The following is a 17,277-nucleotide window of genomic DNA, read 5'->3' as shown; positions in this document are numbered from 1 at the left end:
GATTGACGTCAATGATATAGGTCTATAATTGTGTGGATCTGTGTTATGGCCTTTCTTAAAAACGGGAATGACCTGCGCTTTTTTCCAGTCGTTAGGTACCTTTCGTTGCTCAAGCGATCGACAGTAAATTACTGCTTGAAGGGGAGCATGTTCTTTCGCGTAATCTTTATAGAATATTATAGGTATCTCAGCTGGTCCTGAAGCCTTTACACTACTAAGCGATTGTAGCTGCTTTTCAGTTCCGCGATCGGTTATCGCAATATCTGCCATTTCGACGTTCGCACGACGATTGAAAAGAGGGACAATGTTACGATCCTCCGCAGTGCAACAACTTCGGAAGACCGAATTCAGTACTTCGGCCGTCTCTCTGTTATCTTCAGTTTCAGTGACGGTGTGGTCGCTGAGAGAGTGAATAGATGGTTCTGACCCACTTACTGATTTTACATACGACCAAAATCTCTTAAGGTTTTTACTCAGGTCGGGGGAGAACGTCTTACTTTCGAAATAATTGAACGCTTCTCTCATTGCTCTCCTTACGCTCATTTTCATTTCGTTCAGCTTTTGTTTGTCAGCCAGGTTTTTACTTCCTTGAATCTGAGATGAAGTGCTCTTTGTTTACGTAGCGCTTTTCTAACAAGGCTATTAAACCGTGGTGGATCTTTCCCAGACGTTAAAACCTTACTCGGAATAAACTGGTCTAGGGAATATTGAACGATGCATTTGAATTTTTTTCCATTTATTCTGCACATCTTCGTCCTCTTCACCGAATATTTGATGCTGACTGCTGAGATATTCTGAGATTTGTATCCTGTCATCCTTGCTGAGCAAATATATCTTTCTACCTGTCTTAACATTCCTTGTAGAACTCGTCGTCGTAGATGCTGTCACAGCCTTATGATTACTGATACCTTCCTCTACTTTAACTGATTCGATAAGTTCAGGTCTGTTTGTTGCCAGGAGGTCTAAGCATTACCCTCACTAGTTTGTTCTCTATCTGCTCAAGGCAATTTTCGGACAAGACATCCAGAACAATGGCACACGATTCCCTGTCTCTGGCACCAGTTTTGATGGCATAACACTCATAATATATACCTGGCAAGCTGAAGTCACCTCCTATTACAACGGCATGCTCAGGAAAATTACTAGTGATATTCTGCAAGTTCTGTCTGAAGCGCTCTACAACTACAGATCCTGACCCAGCTGGTCTGTATAAGCACCCGATCACCATTTTTGACTGTTCTTTGATACTTAGTTACACCCAGATTAATTCACATTCGGAATCCGTGATAACCTCGGTAGATTTTATCGAACTTTTTACTGCTATAAACACACCGCCATCATTGGCGACTAACCTGGCTCTACGATAAACATTCCGTCTGAACTCAGGATTTAGCTGTCATTGCCGTCTGGCTTCAACCAGGTTTCTGTTCCCAATACTATCTGTGCATTATAACTTTCAATAACCTATACTGATTCTGGGACATTTCCTTGGATGCTCCTGCAGTTTTCTAAAATCATATCAATCTTTTCTGTCTCTGATCTGGGAGGACCAAGATTCTCTGAGATCACTGTGGCTGATTTAACAGACAAATCGTGTTTGCTCCCAGGGGAGGGGTCCTCTAACCTAAAAAAGCCCCATCTGCAAGCCACAGGTATTCCGTTACCCTAGTAGCCGCTTCTTGCGTGTAGTGCACCCATGACCTATTAAGGTGAACCCCACAATTACTCACCCGATAGCGGTGGTTGAGAAATTAGCATCCGATACCGTCGCAGAGCCGTCTGAGCCTCTGGTTTAGATCTTCCACTCTGCTCCAAACCAGAGGACCGCGATCAACCCTGGGTACGATGCTACGAATAGACAGCACATCCTGCACCCCGCGTGCGTTGCTATTTGCCTTCACCAAATCAGCCAGCCGCCGAAAGAAGCCGAGGGTGGCCTCAGAAACCAAGCGGCAGGCATCATTCGTGCCCACATGTGCCTCTACATGCAGCCGGTTGCACCCAATGTTCTCGATAGCCGCCGGCAGAGCCTCCTGCACATCATGAATGAGACCTCCAGGCAAAAATAGCGAATGCACACTGGAATTCGTTCTCGCCTTCGTTGTTATCTCCCTGAGGGGCTCCATCACCAGCTTAACGTTGGAGCACCCAATGACTAGCATACCCACCATCCGTATTTTTCCGAACTAGGCAGGAAAATCGACCGGTGGACCAACAGGAGAGGCATCCCGTGCTGGCTCAGTCATCAACAATGGGAAGCCGTCGTACCTGTTGCTAGGACGTAGGGAGCCAGCCGCAGGGCCTGCTCCCTTTCTCGCCTTCCTACTAGTGACACGCGAAGCCACTACTGTCTGCCACCCACTCTGGAGTGAAGGCGGACCGGTTAGACGTTGCGTATCGGAAGCCGCAGTGACGTCCTTGCCACCAGGGGATTCCAGTGACACCAAAGGTGTCGCAGGTCCCGTCACTGGCGATCCGACGTCACCGCAACTTGGAGAATTAGCTAGAACCCTGTCGATGGTAGCCAGCGCAGCTTCCAGCTGTTTACAGACAGCAGTCAACTCTCCTTGTGACCGCTCACAACAAGCACAGTCCCTAGCCTTGTGGTACTGTGTTTAAAATAGATATGAGGCCTCAAATGGCGCTACTGAGTTTGAAAAGACGCTTGTCCCGTCTGTGGAACAACTACCATAGACATTGCTGCAGCAAATCTCAGCAACCTTCAATCACGGAGGTCATCGATGCTACCACCACTTCACATCACAACATCGCCATGGCCCATAGAGACTCCCTACTGTTGGGTGTGGCACCCCATTGGCCTCTATAGACAGAACGAGGAATGACGGAAATTCTTGCACGAAGATGTGAGCGAGACCCACCTGACGCCGTAAGAGGATGTTGGAACTCCAGTCTACATGACCACGTCTCTCACCCACCACCAGACGCTACTACGTCTGCTACTATGGTCGTCATTGACATCTCTCACGGGCTTCCCACGTTCTAAGCAACCTATCTTCCACCAAGAGGCCTAATGGACCCAGCTAATGTGGAATTCTTCTTCTCGCTCCCAGCAAAGTCTTCCTTTGGGGCCGAATTTAATGCTAAACATTAGGCATACAACTCTCATTTCGCTAATGGCAACAAAAAGGCCCCCACCAGCCAACGGCACGTCCAATAGCTGATCGCCAACCAGACAGTCAGACAGCGAAAGGGAAATCTCACCGCTGGATGGCAGCAGGTTCTCTCAGTCGTACACCTGAGATGACTCACCTCCTAAGAACTTTGACGAGGGAAGTGCTCTACAGGCAGTGCACCGAGCTAACATTCCTGCCATCTAAAGGAAGAGGCTTTCGGACCTGCGACGCATATCGGTGGGGCTGCAGAATCATTGCATATTCACCCAGGAGTGCGTTTTGCTCGCGCTGTCTCCGCCTAGGCCACGGAAAACAGCATCACTGCAGTTTTGCCACTGGGGTCACCATAGGTGTACTAAGCGTTATCATCATCAGCCACATGGTATATTATCTGAAGATTGCCTAATACTTGAGTCGGAAACGGTTAATAAAAAGCTATGCAATCGAGACAGTTTCTCAGTAATTTTACTACCAAAAGGATTGCAGCCACCAAACGCAAACTGGGGCAACCTCGTCACAGGGCCACAGCAGGCGATACCACGCGCAGACATGAGATGACTCAACCTCGGAAAAACTGTGGCTCTTATCAAAGGACTACCCAAAATTTTCTTGGCCAGCACGTACCCCTCATTTTCGAACTCGACATCGGTAGGAGACCATCAGAATGCCTGGTTGAACACATCTATTATGCGAATTGTAAGCAATACAGGGTGCAAAACGATGAGATGCTGGTTTCAGCCCATGTATCTGAAGTAGTAGATTCTGACACATCAGTATGCCACCTCACAGAGCAATGTCTAAATTACCACCACAATGACAGGAACTGCTAGACCGTTCTCCGCAATAAGCACCACACGTAACAGTGTCTATAACATAATTGTAGAGGCTCCTCGGACTCGCGGAAAATCCAAACGATCAACCGCTAGCTAGATTGGATCAGCTTCAGATTAAGACCCGCCATCTATCGGAAATGCTGTCTGTACTGGTCGGACTACATGGCGGTGCTACGTGTCAGCCATGAGTCAGCACCGGGGGCCACAAAGACGGGGCCACGTAGACCTTCCTTCACAGATGACTAAGTTCGTACCCCTAAAATTCGGCTACTTGGTTGTTCAGCGGCGCAGAAACGAAAGTGGAATCAGTCTACGCGCGCTAGGGACACATATGCAACGCCTGAACACCACGAGATGGCCCCAACTACTTTGGAGCTGAAGTTTCGATAAGAGTAGTAAGGAGGAAACACAAACAGAAGATTCAACTGAGAAATAACCGGTTGCCAATAATTTTTAATACACTCACTTCGGTTTCGACACTTCATCAATATGAAGTTTTAACAACCGTAAAGTTACGTTGCAAGCAGGCAGTAATCGAAATTACGAGAAGATATGCTCAAGTCAAAGAACAAAAATTGAAAATGTTCCAGCGCTCGGTTCGTACACCTTGTAATGAACAACATCAGACTGACGTGTTACCATTCTAGCTATGAAAGAAATGACATTAGATTGTTTCCTTCGTCCCCTTCTGCCAGTGGCACGATGCAGATGTAAATGCACTCATTGTAACATTTACCAATAGTAACTGGACAAGTATATTTCAAAAATCTGTTTTATTTCGTAGAAATATCAACCTATCAGCTCTCCTGTTTTAGGTGTATAATGCAAGTAATTTCTGGTCATTTAAATTAGGTTGCAAGCGACTCGCTTGGTGACACAGACGGCCGCTGTAGCCGAGCGGTTCTAGGCGCGTCAGTCCGGAATCCTACGATCGCAGGTTAGAATCCTGCCTCAGGCATGGATATGTGTGATGTCCTTAGGTTAATTAGGTTTAAGTAGTTCTAAGTCTAGAGGACTGATGACCTCAGATGTTAAGTCCCATAGTCCAGAATGAGATTTTCACTCTGCAGCGGAGTGTGCGCTGATATGAAACTTCCTGGCAGATTAAAACTGGGTGCCCGACCGAGACTCGAACTCGGGACCTTTGCCTTTCGCGGGCAAGTGCTCTACCAACTGAGCTACCCAAGCACGACTCACGCCCCCTCCTCACAGCTTTACTTCTGCCAGTACCTCGTCTCCTACCTTCCAAACTTTACAGAAGCTCTCCTACGAACCTTACAGAACTAGAACTCCTGAAAGAAAGGAGTGAAAATCTCATTCTGGAAACATCCCCCAGGCTGTGGCTAAGCCGTGTCACCGAAATATCCTTTCTTTCAGGAGTGCTAGTTCTGTAAGGTTCGCAGGAGAGCTTCTGTAAAGTTCGGGTGGTAGGAGACGGGTACTGGCGGAAGTAAGGCTGTGAGGACGGGGCGTGAGTCGTGCTTGGGTAGCTCAGTTGGTAGAGCACTTGCCCGCGAAAGGCAAAGGTTCCGATTTTGAGTCACGGTCCGGCACACAGTTTTAATCTGCCAGGAAGTTTCATATCAGTTCACACTCCGCTCCAGAGTGAAAATCTCATTCTACCACAGCCTTATCTGGACAGTCTGGTAAGGAGTCGCATTCAAAAGTGTCTCCAGTTACAAGGAGGGCCAGCTGATTAATAACAGTGTGTTATAAAAGATGAAAGCTAGCAGATAGTTTATTTTTACAGTGTAATGTTTAGTAAGACTTTTTTTATCAAGTCGGAAAGTGTTTAGCGTCTTTGTTTTTGTTTCCTTATGAACAAAATCAGTTTTGTTTCCTATTATGCCCAGCATTGACAATAAAGCAATAGCCGGCCGGAGTGGCCGTGCGGTTCTAGGCGCTTCAGTTTGGAACCGCGTGACCGCTACGGCCACAGGTTCGAATCCTGCCTCGGGCATGGATGTGTCTGATGTCCTTAGGTTAGTTAGGTTTAAGTAGTTCTAAGTTCTAGGGGACTGATGACCTCAGAAGTTAAGTCCCATAGTGCTCAGAGGCATTTGAACCATTTTTGAGCCAATAAAGCAATATATAATATTTATTTAGACCACTGTATTTTCATTTACGATAAAAAAAAACAGTATTGAAAAACAGGAAGTAAATACGTGTTTTAGTGTGTGACATAGGGTGTTGCAGCGGTTTAGCAGCAGCCGTAAAAAAAGAAAAATATATATATTCAACACGAGATTACGGCAGGCACGGAACGGCAGACTACCTGTTGGCAGGGGAGTGGATGGAGCCTCCGGCGTGTATTCTGCAGGTGATCGGCAATTCGTGAATTGTAAAGGCGGCCTCGGGGGCCGTGGGGTGGGAGCGGCAGCAACAGCCGGCGCGATGCGGCAGTAAATGCAAATCCGTTAGCCGAGACCGTCGCCCGCCCCCGCTCCGGTATCTGGACGAGCAGCGCGCCCACGCCGCCGCCGCTTCCGCCGGCTCTGCGCCGGAAGGCGGGCCCGCGGCGTTATAAATCAATATTGTTTTCAGGCCGGCCAGCTCGCCTGTGTCCGCCGCCGGCTGCCTGCAACCTGGGCACACGGCCAGCCGGTCCATTTCCCAGCCCCAGCCGCCACCCGAGCCGTTTCCACGCTTTACTTGCCTCTGGGCAACAACCCTAGGTAGTGCGATGGGTGGCTGCTTCACTGACGTTTGCACTACAGCACAGACGTTTGAGCGATATTGAATGTTCTGAAGTGTTGTCGTGTGTTCGAGAGGGTGAATTGTCCAAATAATGCGATATTTTGACAATCAGTCTTGTTTTCATCTTCAGACGATCCTGATGAATCGAGTTCGCCTTAACAAAATGCCTGAAGTATCTCGTTGCTATATTCAGACAAATGTGGTTATATATTTTTCACAATTTTACATTTATCACTTTCTTGGCTCTGAGCACTATGCGACTTAACTTCTGAGGTCATCAGTCGCCTAGAACTTAGAACTAATTAAACCTAACTAACCTAAGGACATCACACACATCCATGCCCGAGGCAGGATTCGAACCTGCGACCGTAGCGGTCGCTCGGCTCCAGACTTTAGCGCCTAGAACCGCACTATCACTTTCTTCTGTTAACTATTTTTACGTACATTCAATTCGTTATAGCCAATAATACACTGGTGTGCAAAGCTTAAGACCGAAAATAACTTACACCCGATGTATCATCGCCAAGTAATATAGCTCTATGGACCGTCAGAGCGAAAGAAACTGGTACACCTGCCTAATATCGTGTAGGGCCCTGTGAGCACACAGAAGCGCCACAACTCGACTTGGCATGGACTCGAAAATGTCTCAAGTGGTGCTGGGGAGAATTGACGCCATAAATCCTGCAGGGCTTTCCATAAATCCGTAAGAGTACGGGGGGTGAAAATCTCTTCTGAACAGCACGTAGAGAAGAGCTTGGGAGAGACTCCCTAGCTGGAACAATCACATAACGGTCAAGGAGTAAATAGCCGAACGTTCACACCTATCATACATGACTTGGAAGACTGAACAGACAGCGAGTTGGGGTGTCAAGGTGCAAAGCCAACCTCAGGAAGTGGGGCTTCAGTAATGAGGAAGAAATTAGTCAGTGTGGTGACGTACAGGACGAACAACACCTGCTGGTCTGCAGGAACCTACCGGCTGCATGCACTATCTGTGATCTTGCTGCAGCCAGCGAAACTGCTGTGATAACCGCCGAATACTGGGCCCGTCGCCGCGCGGGTTTAGCCGAGCGGTCAGGGCGCTGCAGTCATGGACTGTGCGGCTGCTCCCGGCGGAGATTCGAGTCTTCCCTGGGGCATCGGTGTGTGTGTTTGTCCTTAGGATAATTTAGGTTAAGTAGTGTGTAAGCTTAGGGACTGATGACCTTAGCAGTTAAGTCCCATAAGATTTGACACATATTTGAACATTTTGAACTGGGCCCGTCAAAAAATATAATCGTCTTGCTGCTTATTTATCTGCTGAATCTGTGTCATAAATACTACTGTACATATTTAATTTTGCAAATGTGTTATATGACTCAATACTTATTAATTTTTGTAAATATGTTATGTCCAGGACTCGAAAAATAGATAAATAAGCACGTTGCATGGAATCTCAGATGTGCTCAATAATGCTCATGTCTCGGGAGTTTGGTGGCCAGCGAAAGTGTTTAATCGTAGAAGTGTGGTCCTGGAGCCGTGCTGAACGTGTGGTGTGCCTTATTGTTCTGCTGGAATTGCCCAAGTCCGTCGGAATGCACAATGGACATTAATGGATGTATTTGATCACACAGGATGCTTATGTACGTGTCACCTGTCAGAGTCGAACCTAAAGGTATCAGGGATCCCATATCACTCCAACTGCACACCCCCACACCATTACAAAGCGTCCACCAGCTTGAACAGGCCTCAGTTGACATTCAGGGTCCGTGTGTTCATGAGGCTGTCTCCTTACCTGTACACGTCCATTTGCTTGATACAATTTGAAACGAGACTCGTCCGACCAGGCAACACGTTTCCAGTCATCAACAGTCTAATGTCGGTGTTGACGAGCGCAGTCGAGGCTAAAGCTTTGTGTCGTGCAATCATCAAGGGCACATGAGGGGGCCTTCGGCTCCGAAAGCCCATATCGATGATGTTCCGTTGAATGGTCAGCACGCTGTCACTTGCTCATGGCCCAGCAGTGATATCTGCAGCAATTTCGGAAGGGTTTCACTTTTATCACGTTGAACGATTCTCTTCAGTCATCGTTGGTCGCGTACTTGCAGCATCTTTTCCCAGCTGCAGCGATGTCGGAGATTCGATGTCTTGCCGGATTCCTGATATTCAGGGGACACTCGTGAAATGGTCGTCCAGAAAAATCTCCACTTCATCGCTACCTAGGAGATGCTGCGTCCCGTTGCTCTTACGCCGACTATAAAACTGCGTTCGATCGCACTTAAATCTTGATAACCTGGCATTGCAGCAGCAGTAACCGATCTAACAACTTCGCCAGACACTTGTCTTAAATAGGCGTTCCTGACAGCAGCGCCGTATTCTGCCTGTTTACATATCTCTGAATTTGAATACGCATGTCTATACCAGTTTCTTTGGCGCTTCTGCGTAGAAAGAACTGCTGACATAATTGTAAAAAATAACTGAAAGTTATAGGGAATGAAAAGAATACAGATTACACTTTTATTCAAAGACAGTACTTACACTGATGTCACCTCGATTTATGATGGCTCTCTTAATATTACAAAAGGCGACACATGGTTCGTAATAGAGTGTGTGATAACCACGGACGGCAGTGCATGTTCTCCAAAGTCCTCTCATGCTGGCCACAACATTGGTTGAAATTTCTTCAGCGTGGTTGACATCTGCTGAATGGTCAGTAGTGCATGCCAAATACTACAATACGTCCTCCGAAGGCATTCCACATATGCTCGCTGGGATCTGACTTTGAGGGAAGGACAGACCAGTCCACTCACCGAACATCCCCTCGTTCCAGGATCTCATCCACCTGTGCAGTTCGGTGCGGTTACGCATTGTCACCAGTGAAAATGAAGTCAGGGCCGAATACATCCCTGAAAAGACGCACATGATGAAGGAGTACAGTGCCACAGTAATGTTGACTGGTGACTGTACCGTGTTCAAAGATTAGACCTCAGTTCGCTCATGCAACACTATGCAACACTGTTTCCTCCTACACCGAGAGGTGCGAACACGTAATGCACTCAGGAACATTTTGGCAGACTACTGTCTACATCTACATCTACATTTATACTCCGCAAGCCACCCAACGGTGTGTGGCGGAGGGCACTTTACGTGCCACTGTCATTACCTCCCTTTCCTGTTCCAGTCGCGTATGGTTCGCGGGAAGAACGACTGTCTGAAAGCCTCCGTGCGTGCTCGAATCTCTCTAATTTTACATTCGTGATCTCCTCGGGAGGTATAAGTAGGGGGAAGCAATATATTCGATACTTCATGCAGAAACGCACCCTCTCGAAACCTGGCGAGCAAGCTACACCGCGATGCAGAGCGCCTCTCTTGCAGAGTCTGCCACTTGAGTTTATTAAACATCTCCGTAACGCTATCACGGTTACCAAATAACCCTGTGACGAAACGCGCCGCTCTTCTTTGGATCTTCTCTATCTCCTCCGTCAACCCGATCTGGTACGGATTCCACACTGATGAGCAATACTCAAGTATAGGTCGAACAAGTGTTTTGTAAGCTACCTCCTTTGTTGATGGACTACATTTTCTAAGCACTCTCCCAATGAATCTCAACCTGGTACCCGCCTTACCAACAATTAACTTTATATGATCATTCCACTTCAAATCGTTCCGCACGCATACTCCAAGATATTTTACAGAAGTAACTGCTACCAGTGTTTGTTCCGCTATCATATAATCATACAATAACGGATCCTTCTTTCTATGTATTCGCAATACATTACATTTGTCTATGTTAAGGGACAGTTGCCACTCCCTGCACCAAGTGCCTATCCGCTGCAGATCTTCCTGCATTTCGCTACAATTTTCTAATGCTGCAACTTCTCTGTATACTACAGCATCATCCGCGAAAAGCCGCATGGAACTTCCGACAGTATCTACTAGGTCATTTTTATATATTGTGAAAAGCAATGGTCCCATAACACTCCCCTGTGGCACGCCAGAGATTACTTTAACGTCTGTAGACGTCTCTCCATTGATAACAACATGCTGTGTTCTGTTTGCTAAAAGCTCTTCAATCCAGCCACACAGCTGGTCTGATATTCCGTAGGCTCTTACTTTGTTTATCAGGCGACAGTGCGGAACTGTATCGAACGCCTTCCGGAAGTCAAGAAAAATAGCATCTACCTGGGAGCCTGTATCTAATATTTTCTGGGTCTCATGAACAAATAAAGCGAGTTGGGTCTCACACGATCGCTGTTTCCGGAATCCATGTTGATTCCTACAGAGTAGACTCTGGGTTTCCACAAACGACATGATACTCGAGCAAAAAACATGTTCTAAAATTCTACAACAGATCGACGTCAGAGATATAGGTCTATAGTTTTGCGCATCTGCTCGACGACCCTTCTTGAAGACTGGGACTACCTGTGCTCTTTTCCAATCATTTGGAACCCTCCGTTCCTCTAGAGACTTGCGGTACACAGCTGTTAGAAGGGGGGCAAGTTCTTTCGCGTACTCTGTGTAGAATCGAATTGGTATCCCGTCAGGTCCAGTGGACTTTCCTCTGTTGAGTGATTCCAGTTGCTTTTCTATTCCTTGGACTACTGTCTTCTTGGTCAGATGTTATCTTGCGGGGAGGTGTAAGGCTGCCTGGGAGTACTGGCCTCTGAACTACGCGGTCAGCATCATTTTGACCCTGTACTTCTTCATCAGTGCGTTTTCTCGTGAGTGAAATCGGCCATGACTGCACAGGTGGGCCGGCCGCTGTGGCAGAGCGGTTCTAGGCTCTTCAGTCTGGACCGGCGCGGCCGCTACGGTCGCAGTTTCGAATACTGCCTCGCGCACAGATGTGTGTGATGTCCTTAGGTTAGTTAGGTTTAAGTAGTTCTAAGTTCTAGGGGACTGATGAAATCAGATGTTAAGTCCCATAGTGCTCAGAGCCATTTGAACCATTCTTTCTGCACAGGTCGAGGAGCTCGTGGGTCGAGAGAATATTCGGCGAATATACAGGTCTGTCCGCTGCCCCCACACAAATCCCATCGACAATGTTTGGGATGCGTTTGGCAGACATATTGCTGCACTTCCTCATGCACCAACGACCTCTGAGTGGTTGTCAACAGCGCTGGTGAAGGAATGCAATGTCCTACCACAAGAACTCTTTAGTGTGGGAATACACTGTACAGCATGCATTGCCGTCACTGGTGATCACACGCCCTGTCAAGAGCCACTCCCAGCTTATAATGTGGGCAGGGGACCATCATAAATCTCTGCGACATTAAATTCTTGCCTTGCAATAAAAGTGTCATATTTGTTTGTCTCATTGCGTATTTCTTTCAGTTAATTTCTCCACTATACTGTAGCAGTTCTTTCTACCTGTGGTCCAAATTTCTTCGCGCTATGTTACTTGCAGCTGATGTTACTTGCATGTTACACACCATGCGTAAGTTACTTTCGTCCTTAACTTTTGCACACCAGTGTATATTAACGGTGGCTGCTTTAGTGGCCGTTTTGTGTGAATTAATTTCTTCTGATTTATGCAGAGGCTGCTTGCTAAATTTTCGAAGCTAATTTCTGTTTCTGTTTAGCTGTAGCTGTGTCTCCTTTGCCTGAATTTTGCAGTTGCTGGTTGCTGCACTTTATACGTCTGTGTCACCCTGTAGTTCGTTCATTGTGTTAGATACTTATATTTATATTATGCTTAGTAAAGTCTTTCGTCCACGAGATGTGGTAGTTCCTTGTTCTGAGTGAGTGGTGCCATTATTAGGGCGAAATCTTAGAATATTATGGAAGTGTTTTCAGCCATGGGTCTGTTGGATAAGATGAACTTTTCTTTAGATTTTCTTGAGATCTTCAGTTTGGCCATTGCTCAGTACACTACGCCAGGTCTATTTTTCACGATATGTCGCTCACATCTCACTCTTAAGTTGTTTAAGCCGTGTCTGCAAGCTTGCTGCCTTTGCAGTTTTGAACACTTCCTCGCTTGAGGTCTTGTTCCGAAGGCTCATGAAGCCCCGTAGTAGTCTTGTTTTTGTGGCGTATAGTCTTTGATTTGTGTTCCGCTTTGAGCTGTCTCATATGCCACCTCGTCCCTCTGACGATCTCGTGCTCTGGTACACTCGACGAGCAAGGTGGAAGAGGGAGTGCGCTGCTGGGACACGAGTCACTGTCGCCTCCAACGGTCGGGTCGCCAATGGTGTGGAGAAGGCGTGTCCAGTTGGTGTGATGTAACCTACTCACACGACTTGACATAAATTTACATCATGCAAGGACTTTTGTTGAAAGGTGGGCCCCAGGTCTTGCTTAGCTGCAAGCCATTGGTTTCATTTATCAGCTCATCTTAATTCACTGAAGATGCCTTAAGACACATTTTTCCCCAGTCTTCTGACTAGATTGATGCAGCTCGCCGCGAATTCCTCTCTTGTGCCAACCTCTTCATCCCAGAGTTGCACTTGCAACCTACATCCTCAGTTATTTACTGGATGTATTCTAATCTCCGTCTTCCTCTTAATCTTGTACCCCCTACAGCCCCCTCTAGTATAATGGAAGTTACTCCCTTATGTGTTAACTGATGTCGTACCATCCAGTCCCTTTTCCTTGACGGTCTTTTCCATTTAATCCTTTCCTCACAGATTCTGCGGAGAATCTGCTCATTCCTTACCTTACCACATTTCAACATTCTTCTGTAGCTCTACATCTCATTTAGGTCGCTCCTTTTCTGTTCCAGTTTTCACACAGTCCTTGGTTCACTACCATAATATGCTGTACTACAAAAGTATTCTCAGAAATTTCTTCCTGAAGGTGTATGTTTGGTAAAGTACGGCGTTTGTTTTATACTAGTAGATTTCTCTTGGCCAAGAATATCCTTTTTTGCCTGTGGTGATCTGCTTTTTATGCCCTCCGTTCGTCTAATGCTTTCTCCAGGGGAACAAATCCTATGAATCGTCTTGACTTTTCTTTAATCTTGCTTAACCCCAACGTCAGAAGTGCCTCCCTGGTGCCTTTACTTTTCGTAAAGCCATACCCGTCGTCGTCTCACACGTCGTCAATTTTCTTTTCCATCCTTCTGTACATTATTCGTATCAGTGACTTGGATACATGACCTGTTAAACTGACTGCGATAATTCTCGCACTTGTTAGCATTTGTGGATGATGCTATTCCGAAAATGAGATGGTATATCACCAGACTCATACGTTCTACATACCAGCGTGAACAGTCGTTTTGTTGCCACTTCCCCCCAATGATTTTAGAAATTTCGATTGAATGTTATCTATCCCAGCTGCTTTATTTGATTTTAGGTCTTGAAAAAGGATTTCAAAATCTAGTTCTAATACTGGATCCAATATCTCTTCTTTATCGACTTTTTTTATCACTTCATCAGACAAGTATACAGCTTCATAGAGGCCTTAATGTACTTTTTACACCTATCTCCCCTCCCCGCTCCATTTGAATGTGTCATTCCCTTTGCACTCTTAATGTTAACCACCTTGGCTTTTAATTTCACAGAAGGTTGTCCTGTATGCTGAATCAGCCCATCAGACAACTATTTCTTCTTGGATCTCTTAACGTTTTTCATCCAGCCATTTCGCCTTAGGTTCCCTGCACTTCCTTTTTAATTCATTGCTAAGTGACTTGCCTTTCTGTATTACTGAATTACACTGAACAGTTTTATATTACCTTCTTTCATCTCCTGCCTACAGAGCTATTCATTATTACTTCTACCATATCTCTTCATTCCTTAGTACTTCCGCATTCAACTTCTTTGCACAGTGGTTCTTCTTGGCTAGTCACTTGATCTTCAGCCTACTCTTAATCACTACTAAATTGTGATCTTATATTGTACCTGCTTCTGGGTACACCTTACAATCCAATATCTGATTTCGTGATGTCTGCCTTACCATGATGGAATCTAACTGAAATATTCCTGTGCCTCCCGGTATTTTCCAAATATACCTCCTCCTCTTGTGAGTCTTGAACATGGTATTCGCTATTACGAACTGAAATTCATTGCAGAGCTCAATTAGTCCCTCACTTCTCCCATTCTTAGCACCAAGTCCCTATTCTCCATCAACTCTTTATTCTACTCTTTCTCATACAACTATATTCCAATAACCCGTGATATTTTTTCATCTGCCTTCATTAATAAATTACCTGTTCAATATCTTCATTGATTTTCTGTATCTCTTCAACTTCGGATTGCGATGTCGGCATTAATACCTGAACTATCGTTGTCATTGTTGGTTTGCTGTCGATCATAATCAGAATAACCCTATCACTGAACTATTCACAGTAAGACACTCTCTGCCATACCTTCCTACTCATACGTATCCTGTTCCTATTATACCACTTTCTGCTGCTGTTGATATTACACTTTGCTCATCTGAAGAGAAATCCTTCTTTTCTTCACTTCACTGACCCCCACTGCACCTAGACTGTACCTCAGCATTTCACTTGTGAGGGGTCCACTTGTACGTGGAGCCCGATTTTGTAATATATTACATGAAAAATGACATGAAATGGTTCTCACATGAAGAAGAGATTGTATCTTTGACACCACTGAACCAAAGATGTTGCCTGAGTGGCAGAATCGATTGTAAGCAGGAGCGCGCAGACCGCAGTAGCAACTGCCGTTGCACTCTGTTAAAGATAGGTTGTGAGACTTTAAGCTAGTGGCTTGCTGTGATAATTTAGCTGTTGGACTATGGATGCAGCGTAATACAGTTTTGTAAGGTAACGAAATGTTGTATATTTAGTTTTAAGTATGTAGCAACGCAATACGGATTTGCTAATTCTAACAGTACCGTTTCTTGAATGAAGGAACCAAGTATCTTCCATCAGATTTAATGTATACGTTGATTAGGCATGCCCGATTTGTAATTTTGTAAACCTGATACCAAGAAGTTAAGTTTTGGAACTTGTTTTGTCAAACAATGTCAGACCTTTTGTCATGTAACAATCTAAGTATTGTTAACTACGTCAGTAAGTGACGATTGTAGAACATCCCATGTAGGCTTTCACGGCCGGCGTCTCTATCAGTAAACACTTCCGGGGTAAGTTGCCGTGGTCGACCTGTAGAACTTCTTCTCCCTGACGTTTCATTCTCAACTACGGAGAACATCTTCCGAGGTGAGTCGACGACTGGCTGCTAGGAGCTGGGGCCGCCGCTTATATGGAGATCGTAGAGGGCGCCACCGCACGTCACGTGGCGTCGATGTGTAGCTATCTCTGGCTATCGTCTGTTCTCTCTATTGCAGGCAATCGATTGTCACGTGATTGTTGCAACGTCGATCGCCATATCTTGTCCAATTTTAATCCTTCTTCTTTACGATTAAAATTGTATTGATGTTTGTGGATTTCAATTAGCTCTCTATACATACATGTATAATAATGCGACGTCCTCGCTAGCACGCTTGTCTCACCAAATTTTATTTCGTGATCTCCATCCTTAAAAACATGTTCCGCTACTGCCGATTTGTCGATATGTCCCAAGCGACAGTTTCTTTTGTGCTCCGTCAACCGTGTATTGATGCTTCTTTTTGTAGTTCCTATGTAAACCCTGCTACAACTACACGGAATTTTATATACCCTTGGATGGCTAGGGGGTGACGAGCATCTTATGTTGATCTTAGGCATTCACTAATTTTCTTAGTAGGTCTGAAAATAGTCTCCAACTGAAACTTGGCTAGTACTTTCCCATTGCGATCCGTGATGTTATGGATGAACGGAAGAAATACTTTTCCAGCTGATGGTTGTTGCTGTCTCCTATTTTTAGGCATTTTTTTTTACTTGGCGAAGTTCTCGGTTAATCTCGTTTTTCGTATAACCATTATTCGCAAAAGCCATTCGTAAATGATTTAGTTCTTCTTGTAAGTAGCCTGGTTAACAAATATTATTGGCCCTATCCACTAGTGTTTTTATGACCCCCTCTTTTGCCTAGGGCGGTGGTTTGAGTTCTTATGGAGGTAGCGATCAGTATGTGTCCCTTTCCTGTAGACCTTATGGCCTAAGGTCCCATCCGCCCGTTTGACAACTGATACATCCAAAAAGTTAAGTTGTCCATTCTTCTCTTTCTCCATAGTACATTTGATCTTTGGGTTGATGCTATTTAAGTGTACCAGGAAATCATTCAAGTCTTCTTCCTCATGATTACATATTACAAAGGTATCATCCACATACCGATACCCCTTCGAGGGGCTCTCTTTGGCCGACTGCAGTGCTTGATGTTCAAAGTATTCCGTGAATAAATTCGCAATTGCGAGGCTTAGGGGCTTCACATGGCTACCCCATCAATCTGTTCATAACATTCACCATTGTACTGAAAATAGGTTGAGGATAGACAGTGTTGGAACAAGGCCACTATGTCAGTAGGGAACATATCGGCTATATGAGAGAGAGCTTCATCAACTGGAACGATAGTGAACAAAGACACTATATCAAAACTGACAAGGATGTCATTAGGACCGACAGTAATTTCCCTCAATTTCTCAATGAAGTGTAGAGAGTTTTTAATATGACTCTCAGTTTTGCCTATGTGAGGTTGTAACAAAGAGGCAAGGTGTCTGGCTAGTTCTTGGGTAGCAGCTCCAATTGCGCAACATCAAGCACTGCAGTCGGCCAAAGAAAGCCCCTCGAAGGGGTA

The sequence above is a fragment of the Schistocerca nitens genome, chromosome 2 (assembly GCF_023898315.1).
Source record: "Schistocerca nitens isolate TAMUIC-IGC-003100 chromosome 2, iqSchNite1.1, whole genome shotgun sequence".
In the NCBI taxonomy this organism is placed as follows: Eukaryota; Metazoa; Arthropoda; class Insecta; order Orthoptera; family Acrididae; genus Schistocerca; species Schistocerca nitens.
Note: the sequence above shows the minus strand (reverse complement) of the source record.